The 12,304-nt window shown below is 45.6% G+C and overlaps 1 long non-coding RNA gene across 1 annotated transcript in view; it reads right to left on the bottom strand.

Moving 5' to 3' along the window:
- Positions 1-518: 518 nt before the first annotated feature.
- LOC132208086 (uncharacterized) overlaps positions 519-12,304 on the bottom strand; it is a 15,556-nt gene continuing 3,770 nt past the window's right edge. The window contains exons 2-3 of the long non-coding RNA XR_009444179.1: positions 8,651-8,919; positions 519-4,676 (exon numbers count right to left, since the gene is read on the bottom strand). This is a non-coding gene — a long non-coding RNA (uncharacterized LOC132208086). The remainder of the gene's footprint in view (positions 4,677-8,650; positions 8,920-12,304) is intronic.

The following is a 12,304-nucleotide window of genomic DNA, read 5'->3' as shown; positions in this document are numbered from 1 at the left end:
TAATTACTCCGGGAAGCGTTTCTCTTTGAGCCTGGCCTGATCTACACATCTCCCACGAACTATGTGGTAACTGTAAACAGTCTTAAAGTGAGCCCGATTGATTCACCCTCCTATCAGTGACTTGCCAATGATTACTGCCTGTTTCACAATCAGTCTAGTCTGATCTTCTCTTCCTCTGAGTGAATCCTTTCTGTCCTCTTCCATTCAGCCCGTGCCTTTGCGACTCCAGCCAGATTCCCCTTCAGGCTGCATTTCATTCTCCTCACTGTCTCGGTGCTGCCACATACATCACCTGTCTCTCCATTTCCCTCTGTAATAGTTCTTGTGAAACCCATCCCCCTCCCCGCCCCACCTTCCAGCTGCAATGTTGGAAGATCACCACATTGGGCATTGCCATTAGTGCTCCAGCTCATTCATATTTCTTCACAAAACAGAAACACAACTCATCAACAAGACTAAGTGGCAGGCAAATGAGATATATCAGACATCTAAAAGCAGTTTGTTGTTCAAAAGTGGAACTAACTTTAATTTGTATGCGTACAATAGAATCAGGAAGAATAATACATATATAGCATGCAACTCATTTCACTGAACACATTTGTGCAAATAAATAATATCTCTGCAGTTCAACCAATTCCAACAGCATAACATTAGAGACAGAACATTTGGAAATGATACAGAAATTTCAGATACTAATGATTTAAAGAGGAGTACAGATTACGATCAGGGAAACTGAACATGGTGTACACACAAAAATCCATTTCGCAATTGGAATGCCTCATTCAGGCAATTACATCTCTCTCCCTCAGTCTCAAATGGTCTTCTTCCCATTCGATTTTCTTCCACTCTCTGGGCAACCCCCAAGAAGCAGTTCCCTTCCCTCCCCAGTTTAGCCTCATGCTTTCCTTTACACTGGTATGGAATGGTATCTTTCTAGTACGTTTGATTTTCGATGAACACACCGCACTGATTTGTGACCAGGTCGGCCAGTTGAACCTCACAGAATATGAGTTGCCTGATTGTTCCATATTAACAGCCCAAATCAGGGAGCCCTGGCTGACAGATAAGAAGTGTGAGGGTCAGAGATGCTGACACCCTGGCAACTATCTCTGAATGAGGCAGTGCTAAAGTTGAAGACAGTTCATTTGTAAATAAAAGTTGAATTGGAGATCGACACTGGCCTCAGTGTATTTAAAATACTTCTCCAGCACTGGATTTGAATATTATTGTTATCCTTTTGTTATCAAACATCTCTGTGTGCAGTGATCAGCAGGGTTATAACATGGAGATGTGGGAACAGGATTGTTTAGATTCCCTACAGTGTGGAAACAGGCCCTTTGGCCCAACAAGTGCACACCAAAAGTTGGAGCATCCCACCCAGACCCACGCCCCTGAACACTATGGGCAATTTAGCATGGCCAATCCACCTAGCATGCACATCTTTGGACTGTGGGAGGAGACCGGAGCACCTGGAGGAAACCCACGCAGACACAGGGACAAGGTGCAAATTCCACACAGACAGTTGCCTGAGGCTGGAATTGAACCTGGGTCCCCAGTGCTGTGAAGCTGCAGTGCTAACCACTGAGCCACCGTGCTGCCCCATATCGTGTTGCTTTTGCACAAACTTTGACAAAGAGGAAAAGGCCACTGATAATGGGAACTGCAGATGCTGGAGAATCCAAGATAACAAACTGTGGAGCTGGATGAACACAGCAGGCCAAGCAGCATCTCAGGAGCACAAAAGCTGACATTGCAGGCCTAGACCCTTCATCAGAGAGGGGGATGGGAGAGGGAACTGGAATAAATAGGGAGGGGGGGGGGGATGTGGACCGAAGATGGAGAGAAAACAAGATAGGTACAGGTGAGGAGGGAGGGAGGGGATAGGTCAGTCCAGGGAAGACGGACAGGTCAAGGAGGCAGGTTGAGGTGGTAGGTAGGAAATGGAGGTGTGGCTTGAAGTGGAAGGAAGGGATGGGTGAGAGGAACAACAGGTTAGGGAGGCCGAGACAGGCTGGGCTGGTTTTGTGATGCAGTAGGGGGAGGGGAAGAACTGGGCTGGTTTTGGGATGCAGTTGGGGAGGGGGAGATTTTGAAGCTTGTGAAGTCCACATTGGTACCATTGGGTTGCAGGGTTCCCAAGCGGATGAGGAGTTGCTGTCCTTGCAAACTTCAGGTGGCATTATTGTGGCACTGCAGGAGGCCCATGATGGACATTTCGTCTAAGGAATGGGAGGGGGAGTTAAAATGGTTCGCAACTGGGAGGTGCAGTTGTTGGTTGCGAACCGAGCGGAGGTGTTCTGCAAAGCGGTCCCCAAGTCTCTGCTTGGTTTCCTCAATGCAGAGCGGGTCAGGAGTGAGGGGGCAGGTCACTGTGAGGTGGGTCAGGACTGCAGGGGCAAGTCACTGTGAGCGGTTCAGCACGGAGGGGTAGGTCGCTGTGAGCGGGTCAAGACTGAGGCGGCAAGTCGCTGTGAGTGGGTGAGGACTGAGGGGGCAAGTTGCTGTGAGCGGGTAAGGACGGAGAGGGCAAGTCCCTGTGATTGTGACAGGACTGAAGGGGCGAGTCCCTGTGATTGTGACAGGACTGAAGGGTCGAGTCGCTGTGAGCGGGTCAGGACTGCAGGGGCTCGTCACTGTGAGCGGGTCAGGACTGCAGGGGCAGGTCGCTGCGAGTGGGTCAGAACGGAGGGGACAATTTGCTGTGAGCGGGTCAGGACAGAGGGGGCAAGTCGCTGAGAGCGGGTCTGGACTGGAGGGGCAAGTCGCTGTGAGCGGGTTAGGATGGAGGGGGCAATTCGCTGTGAGCATTTCACTGAGGCACTGTATCCCATTTCCCTCTGTCAGTGCATCCCATTTGTCTCAGTCACTGCATCCCAATTCCCTCATTCACTGCATCCCTATTCCCTCCGTCACTGCATCCCATTTCACTCCGTCACTGCATCCCATTTCACTCCGTCACTGCATCCCATTTCACTCCGTCACTGCATCCCATTTCCCACAGCCACTGCATGCCATTTCACGCAGTCACTGCATCCATGCTGCATGGTCCATGCAATGTATAAACGTGGCATAAAATCCTGACTTGTATGTTCATTTCCTCTTGTAATAACATGTGGCATCATTAGCATCCTTAATCACTTGCATTTAATCGGAAAGCCTGGTCCAAACACCAGATAACATGACAGTCCGAACAGAACGCATTTTCCAATGCTTTAAACATATAGTCATGTGTGTCTCAGTGAATAAAAATCCTCCTCATTTTAACACAATTAAATCTCATAATAAAGGGAGTATGTCTGAAAGTCGTCTCATCCGAAGGAAAACAGACTTGTTCCAGGAAAGCTGCTAAAATATATCAAGACAAATATATATGAAATGATTCTAGAAATTTCTGCAACACAAAGATCAAAGGAAACAATAGTTTGATGAACACACTGTTAAGTGTTGCACTTACACATCACATTTTGGAAAACAAACCACACTGATTTTCTACTTTGTAAAAAAAAATGTTCCAAGTCTTCATTCGGCAGCAGAGAACTGAAAAAGTGTAGACTTTTAACCTGCATAGAAAGTATGTGCGCAAGTTAAAACAAACAAAAAAAAGCCACTTCTGTCCTAACAAGACAATATTATATTACAAAAAGGCAGGGAAATTGGAGAATGCAGCATCATGCTTCCTGCAGAGATCAAGTTTTGTCTGTGTCGTAAAAAACAAAAGAACTGTGGGCACTGTGAATCAGCAACAAAAGCAGAAGTTGCTCGAAAAGCTCAGCAGGTCTGGCAGCATCAGTGAAGAGTGAGATCTGAGGAAGGGTCACAGGACGCGAAACATTAACTCTGACATTGTCTACGTCATACTGAGTTATGTCTATTGCTTCAGCAAAATCCAACCAACTCTGAATGAAAATCAATGCTTAAGAAATATCCAAAACATCCGCTGTCCCCATTGTGGCTTCCTCTGCATTGGGGAAACGATGAAGAGGCTTGGGGACCGCTTTTCAGAACACCTACGCTCAGTTAGCAGTAAACAACTGCACTTCCCAGTCACTAACCATTTCAACTCCCCCTCCCATTCCCGAGAGGACATGTCCAACCTGGGCCTCCTGCAGTGCCATAATGACGCCACCCCAAGGTTGCAGGAACAGCAACTCATGTTCTGCTTGGGAACCCTGCAGCCCAATGGTATCAATGTGGATTTCACAAGCTTCCAAATCTCCTGTCCTGCCACTGCATCCCAAAACCAGCCCAGCTCGTCCCCGCCTCCCTAACCTATTCTTCCTCTCACCCATCCCCCCTCCCACCTCATGCCGCACCCCTATTTCCCCTCATCCCGCTCCCTTGACCTGTACGGCCTCCCCAGACTGACCTATCCCCTCCCTGCCTCCGTACCCATACTCTCCTCTCCACCTATCTTCTCCTCCATCCATCTTCCATCCGCCTCCCCCTCTCTCCCTATTTATTTCAGAACCCGCACCCCCTCCCCATTTTCTGAAGAAGGTTCTCGGCCCGAAACGTCAGCTTTTGTGCTCCTAAGATGCTGCTTGGCCTGCTGTCTTCATCCAGCTCCACACGTTGTTATCTCGCATTCTCCAGCATCTGCAGTTCCCATTATCTCTCCAAAACAAAGGCTGCAGTCTTTCAAAACCCAATCTCAGATTTTGCAGATAGTCCTTACCCTGAAAAAATACCAAATATGTATAAAGAGGAAAACTGGAGGTGAAACCATTCAAAAAATTTTCATTGGCACAACAAATGTTCCAACTGTAAAAGCAGGTTAAGCACCTGGAAATAAGGAAACTTTAAACAGACACTTACAGCCAACAAATGTGAGAAATATCCATTTCTTGCTGGATTACCAATTTTGCTGTTGGGAAAATAGGCCGAGGCTTAGCAATGTACATTCAAACAAGATAGCAACCTCTCAGATCTCAACACTCACAGTCGTAGAGTTCTGTTTTCACAGGTTGGAGTATAATAGCATCAAGCACAATACACCAAATCTTCTTTGGTACCTTTTCCTTCCATAAAACTGCTTTTAGTAGATGCGCACTGAATTCATTTTATACACATTGAACAGTTGCTAAGTTCAAGGCGCCAGTTCCAGCACTTTGACTTGCATCTGCTTCATCATAAAAACAGAGCAAAATAAAGACCCACTCCTTGTCAGTCACGTTTTCCATTTTTAGTGACAAGGTGATGTGCGAGAACTGCTCACTTGATGTTAAAATCTCTTAAGTATGTACCTATATATTTCAATTCTGTGAAATATGTGCAATGAGTTCAAGAGAAGGATTAATTTTCTTGCGCTGGGAGAGAGCTGGGACAGATAAAATAGGTTGAATGGCCTCCTCCCATGCCAAAAATGTCCATAACTGTTCTTGGCCCTGCTAAATTGAAGTGGCCATCCTTTCGTTATGACTGTGAGACGCAGCATGTTACGATAGATGGCACCATGAAGAAATCCTTTGTTATTAATGAACTTTTCAGCACTCGGCATTCTTCCGAAGTCAAATGTTCGATATGTACCTGTTGCGCTGACTTGGTTCCAAACAGTTATAATGTGGAGGTGCTGGTGTTGGACTTGGATAGACAAAGTCAGAAGTCACATGACATCAGGTCATAATCTGACAGGTTTATTTGAAATCACACAAGCTTTTGGAATGCAGTCCCTTCATCAGGTGCCGTCAGAGAGGAAAACACACAGACACACAATTGATAAGCAGACAGATCAAAACATCATACAACTGGTGTGAGTGGAGTGTCAGATAATAAGTCTTCATCCAGGATGTTTGTTTGTTTGCAGATATTTTGTTGAAGAAACACACAACTTGTAGTTACAGTCAGTGTGGTATCTTATAAATTCTTGCTTTTGAAATAAAGGTTAAAACTCGAAGACAGATTCTGAACACAAGCCTCTAAACTACAAGTCAGAGTCTGACCTGAGATGTCACCTTTTGTACATTCCTGTTGCGCTGCCTGATTATCATGACAACACAGCACTGACATTGGCTTTATAAACGCTTTACTTGCCTCTAACACTCTTGGTCACCTGTATAGAGTTATTATCTGACACTCCACTCACGCCAATTCTATGATCTTTTGATCTCTCTGCTTATAAGCTGTGTCTCTCTGTGGTCACCTCACTAACTGCACCTGATGAAGGGGCTGCACTCCAAAAGCTTGTGAGATTTCAAATGAACCTGTTGGACTATAAGCTGGTGTCATGTGACTTCTGACTTCAAACAGTTATAGAATGTGTTTTCAATCCGACCGTGACTTGACAATAAGTCAACTTCTTAAAATTTATAAAATGAGAATGTCAAGTGAAGTATGTCTAACCTTGAGCGCTTAAAAAAGGAAATATTACAACCATAGTCTAGTCAGACAGTAAAGACAGAAGGAATGATTGAATCGACTGTGTCTGACACCACACAATTAATCCCCCTGATGGAAGAAAGGTTGGCTGCGTTCTCTTTCTTCAGGAACATCCAGCTAATACCACCTTACTACTGCTTTTTTTATTCATCTGGTGTTCCATCTAATTCCTTGCAGTCTTGGTCAAACCTTCATGTAATTTATTTAAATTTTCAATAAAATAAATTTAACTTTATATTCCACAATTTTAACATCTCCTTTTAAGGTTTGAACGGTTCACTTCGTACACTGCACATGTTGTGTCAATAATTGGAGAACATGGTGGAAAAATCAAGATATATTGACAAGTAAACAAATGGCTAACTTCTGTTTCCTTGTCAGTAATGCCTTTTGAACAGAACATAAAGTTGCGCAACTATGTAGAGATAACAATTTAAAACTGGGAAGACCACTTTGTGGTGCCCACACCAATCTCGATTCACGACCTACTGATTGCATTACTCCGTCTTGGCAACAATGTAATATTACACTTGTCTCAGCACAACCTTGGCATCTTGTTTATCCCATGATGAACGTCCGACCACACATTCATGCAATCCCGAAAGCTGTCTCTTTACATCTTTTCAATCCTGCCTACCTGTCTTTTGTCTCGGCTCATTAGCAGTGAAACCTTCACCTGGAACTACTTCACTTCTGGACCTGACAATTCCAATGCATTCCCTGATGGAGACCCACATTTGTCCATTGAACACTTGAGGTCGTCTAAAACTCCACTGCCTGAGTCTCAACTTGAACCAATTCCTATTCTCTGTACTTTCTACCTGACTGATACTGTTAACAGTAATTTTATTAAATTCTCATTTTTGTTTACAAATCGTTCCTTGGCTGTGCCTATCGCTATTTTGGTAATCTCCACCAGTCCAACCATACTTCAGGATATCTGCACTCGTCTCATTATGTCCTCTTGCCCACTCTTGATTTTAAACGGCCCACTACTAGTTGCCAAACATTTAATTGTGTCGGCTTCAAACCCAAGAAGAGACTTCCTACACCTTCAGAGAGCAAACTCACATCCAGAACCTCAACCCAAGCAACAAATCCTCTCAAAACTCGCTAACTTCCTACACCTCTTAGCCTCTGTACATTTCTTCTTTTAAGACACTTTTTCAAACAATCCTCTTTCATCAAGCTCTTGATCATCAGAACTAACAACTTAATAAGGCTCAGTTGTATTCTGGGATCGTTAATACTCCAATCAGACGCCTTCAAAGTTTCCCTCCATTAAAGACATTTTATAAGTGGTTGAAGTCATTGCCAAGCAGAGGGGGACGAATTGGGGAGTTATTTCAAAGAGCTACGATATGCCAGACAACCTCCTTCCACACTGGCCAACTCTGATTGTACAAAAACAAAAATGATTTTCAGACTTGGGAAGATCCCTCAAAAATGTCACAAGTAACCAGCTTTTGGGCAGAGTCGAGCTGCTGAGATGATAGACCAGGATTTAGGGGTACCAGTACCGCTCAAGCCTGCTCCACCGTCGATGATGATTGTGGCTGGTCTTCCACATCAATTACTCTTTTGCTCATATCTCATCCTCTTTTCAAAACATCGATCTATTCACGTGTCGTATCCCTCTTGCTAACTTAATGAGAATTCATTCCAATTACTGAACTCCTAACGCTGACCCACCCCAGGTCAAAAAATTCGGCTGAGATCAGGAACTGATCTCGCCTGTACGGCTGAGCTGGCTTTTAAAAAGTTTGCCGGTGAGAGAGTCCCAGTGAGAAACATTCATAAAAAAAAATTGCATGGATTGCTCTCCAATCCTAAACTCTCTTCAAATTCAGTTGGTTTGTGATGCAGACTGATGCCCTGCACAGAGGGCTCAATTGCCACACCAGTGAGCTGACCACAAAGGGTCTTCGCCTCAACCCCTCTATTTCCCTGAGGCATGGTGATCTTCAGGTTAAATCATAACCAGCTGTCTCTCTCTGAGGAGTCGCCAAATGGCGTGCTAAGACTTTACCTTTAACCCTGATAACATGGCAACAAGCAGATAACCCAGCTGATGTCACTGACTAATAGAATCCTCAACTATACTAATATTAACGATGTGATATCATCAGAAGGCATGCTCAACTAAGTTTTAATTTGCAAATTAAGTTAACAACCATTCAATCAATATTACTGAAGTACTCATATTACTGATCGTCTCGATACAACATTGTGGTTACATCTGTTCATAAGTGAAGTGTAATGTAATTGCACTTACTGTGGTTTTATCAATGTGATCCTGCAATGAGTCAATAAGCAGGTCACTCACAGGTTGCCAATCAGTGTGGACCCCCTCAGCTGTTATCACATGAGCCTCAAGATCATCCAGAACTTTTTGCAGTTCTTGAAGTTTCTCCAACGCCTTTTCCACCTGTTTGTGCCAGTTGCTCGCACGGATTTTCAGTTGTTCCCAATTTTCCTTCACTTCTATTGACTGTTTGCGGACAGCTTTGGCAATTCTCTGGGCTCTCTCTTCCGGGGCAGGTTCTGGAAATATGGAATGCAAATAATTTATCAACTATTCATGATTTTGATCGATAGATTTTCTTTCTAATCCCCTTTCCTTTAAAAGGTCTCCATGGACTTTCTCCTGAAATTGAGATATATGGTATAAGACCAAAGATTTTGGTACGGGCACATCAATGATAAATTCTGTAATTAGCTGGCAGGTTGCAGAGCTATTAACAGAGAATCACAGACAACCAATACAAAGCCAAATAAAATTCTGCAGATATTTGAAATTTGTCACTACCAAGGAAACTTTAAAGAAGGAAAAGGATTAGTGACTAAATGGGTACAATTCTCAACAAAAGATTTGAAAAATCCTTTCAGGACATCTTTCATAGCTCTGAGACAAACATCCAACACAAACCAACTTTCATCTTTCAGGACTGGCAAGTTTGAATGATAAACCCAAAGTCCACCCTGCATAGTTCTCTCTAGAACTCACTTAATGAGGTTGTTAAGAGAAGGAGAGATAACAAAGTGTGCAGCTGGATGAACACAGCAGGCCAAGCAGCATCTGAGGAGCACAAAAGCTGACATGTTGGGCCGAGACCTTTCATCAGAAAAGGGGGAGGGGGAGAGAGTTCTGAAATAAATAGTGAGAGAGGGGGAGGTGGATCAAAGATGGATAGAGGAGAAGATAGGTGGAGAGGAGACAGACAAGTTAAAGAGGTGGGGATGGAGCCAGCAGAGGTGAATGTAGGTGGGGAGGTCGGGAGGGGAGAGGTCAGTCCGGGGAGGACGAACAGGTCTCCGGGGCGGGAAGAGGTTAGTAGGCAGGAAATGGGGGTGGGGTTTGAGGTGGCAGGATGGGATAGGTGAGATAATGGGAACTGCAGATGCTGGAGATTCCAAGATAATAAAATGTGAGGCTGGATGAACACAGCAGGCCAAGCACCATCTCAGGAGCACAAAAGCTGACGTTTCTGGCCGAGAACCTTCTTCAGAGAGGTGATGAAGGGTCCAGGCCCGAAACGTCGGCTTTTGTGCTCCTGAGATGCTGCTTGGCCTGCTGTGTTCATCCAGCCTCACATTTTATTATCTTAGGATGGGATAGGTGGGCTGGTTTTGGGATGCGGGAGGGGGAGGGGTGATTTTGAAGCTTGTGAAGTCCACATTGATACCATGGAGTGCAGGGTTCCCAAGCGCAATATGAGGTGCTCCTCCTGCAACCTTCAGGTGGCATCGTTGTGGCACTGCAGGAGGCCCAGGATGGACATGTTACCTGAGGATTGTGAGGGAGAGTCGAAACACTTCACGACTGGGAGGTGCAGTTCTTTAGTGCAAACTGAGCACAGGTGAAGCGGTCCCCAAACCTCTGTTTGGTTTCCCCGATGTAGAGGGGGCCACAATGGCAACAGTGGATACAGTCTACCACATTAGCAGATGTGCAGGTAAACATCTGTTTGATGAGGAAATTCTTCCTGGGGCCTGGGATGGGGGTGAGGGGGGAGGTATCGGGACCAGTGAATTTTAAACGTTGTGATGACAACATTTATGGATATGCAGGGAAAAGTGCTGGGTGTCGGGAGTAATAGAGGGGAGTGTGGAGCGGATAAGGGGGTCACCTAAGGGTGGTGGGAAAAATGTCTTTGGTGGTGGGGTCGGATTGCAGATGGCAGAAGGGTCGGAGGACGACGCATTGAATCCGGATGTTGGTGGGGTGGTACGTGAGGGCGAGGAGGACACTGTTTTGGTAGTTATTATGGGGTGCGGGTGTGAGGAATGAGTTGTGGGAAACGTGGGTGACACGGTCGAGGGCGTTTTTGACCACTGAGGAGGGGGAAGTTCCGGTCCTTGAACAACCCTCAACAGTTTCTCTTTCAATTCCTCCCACTTCCTCCAGACAAAGGGGGTGGCCAGGGTAGCCAAATGGGCCCAAGCTATGCCTGCCTCTTTGTAGGTTACACGGAACGCTCCCTCTTCCGTACCTACACTGGCCCTCAACCCCACCTCTTCCTCCGTTACATTGATGACTGTATCGGCACCGCCTCGTGTTCCCACAAGGGGCTCGAACAGTTCATCCACTTCACCAACACCTTCCTCCCGAACTTGAAGTTAACCTGGACAATCTCTGATACCTCTCTCTCCTACCTGGACCACTCTATTTCCAACCACTGAGAAACAAATATCCATTTCAACTCCACCAATTCCCACAGCTACCAAGATTACACCTCCTCCCACCATATTCCTGCAACAACTCATCCCCTATTCCCCATTCCTTTGCCTCTGCATCTGCACTCCCAGGATGAGGTATTCTATTCCCGTATATCTCAGATGTCCTCATTTTTCAAAGACCACAACTTGCCCCGCTCTGTGGTTGATAACGCCCTTGACCGTGTCTCCAGCATTTCCTGCAACAAATCCCACTCACCCAACCCCGCAACAACAACCAAAACAAAGTCTCCCTCGTCCTGACGTACCACCCCACCAACCTCCGGATACAACGCATCATCCTTCGAAACTTTCAGATTCTCTGGGAGGCCACGGAGGAGGTGGCGGAGTCTTTGGCCTTGATCTTTGAGTCCTCATTGTCTACAGGTTTCGTACCAGAAGGCTGGAGGGTTGCAAATGTTGTGCCCTTGTTCAAAGAGGGCAGTAGAGATGACCCAGGTAATTATAAACCCAGTGAGCCTTCCGTCTGTTGCAGGAAAAGTTTTGGAAAGGATTAGAAGAGAGAGGATTTATAATCATCGAGCAAGCACCAATTTGATGGGAGATAGTCAACATGGATTTGTCAAGGGCAGGTCGTGTCTCACAAGCCTCATTGAGTAATTTTGGAAGGTGACCAAGCACGTGGATGAGGGTCGGGCAGTTGACGTGGTGGACATGGACTTCAGTAAAGCCTTCGATAAGGTTCCACATGGTAGGCTATTGGAGAAAACATGGAGACATGGGATTGAGGGAGATTTAGCAGGTTGGATTAGAAACTGGCTTTGGCTAAGGAGGCAACCGGTGGTGGTTGATAGAAAATATTCAGCCTGGAGTCTGGTCACTACTGGTTTGTCTCAAGGATCTGTTTTGGGACCACTGCTGTTTGTCATTTTTATAAATGACTTGGACGGAGGCATTGGTAGATCGGTTAGTAAGTTTTCAGATGACACTCAAGTCGGTGGAGTGGTGGACAATGTGGAAGAATGTTGCAGGTGACAGGTAGACTTGGATGAACTGCAGGATTGGGCGGAAAGGTGGCAGATGGAGTTCAATGCGGATAAATGTGAGGTGATTCACTTTGGGATGAATAATAGGAAGGCAGAATATTGGGTCAATGGAAAGATTCTTGGTCGTGTTGCTGTGCAGAGGGTGTCCATCTTTGTCGATCCCTGAAAATTGCCATCCAGGTTGATAGTGCTGTGAAGAAGGCTTC

Source organism: Stegostoma tigrinum, unplaced genomic scaffold, assembly GCF_030684315.1.
Source record: "Stegostoma tigrinum isolate sSteTig4 unplaced genomic scaffold, sSteTig4.hap1 scaffold_285, whole genome shotgun sequence".
NCBI lineage: Eukaryota > Metazoa > Chordata > Chondrichthyes > Orectolobiformes > Stegostomatidae > Stegostoma > Stegostoma tigrinum.
This window is presented reverse-complemented; position numbering and strand designations above follow the sequence as displayed.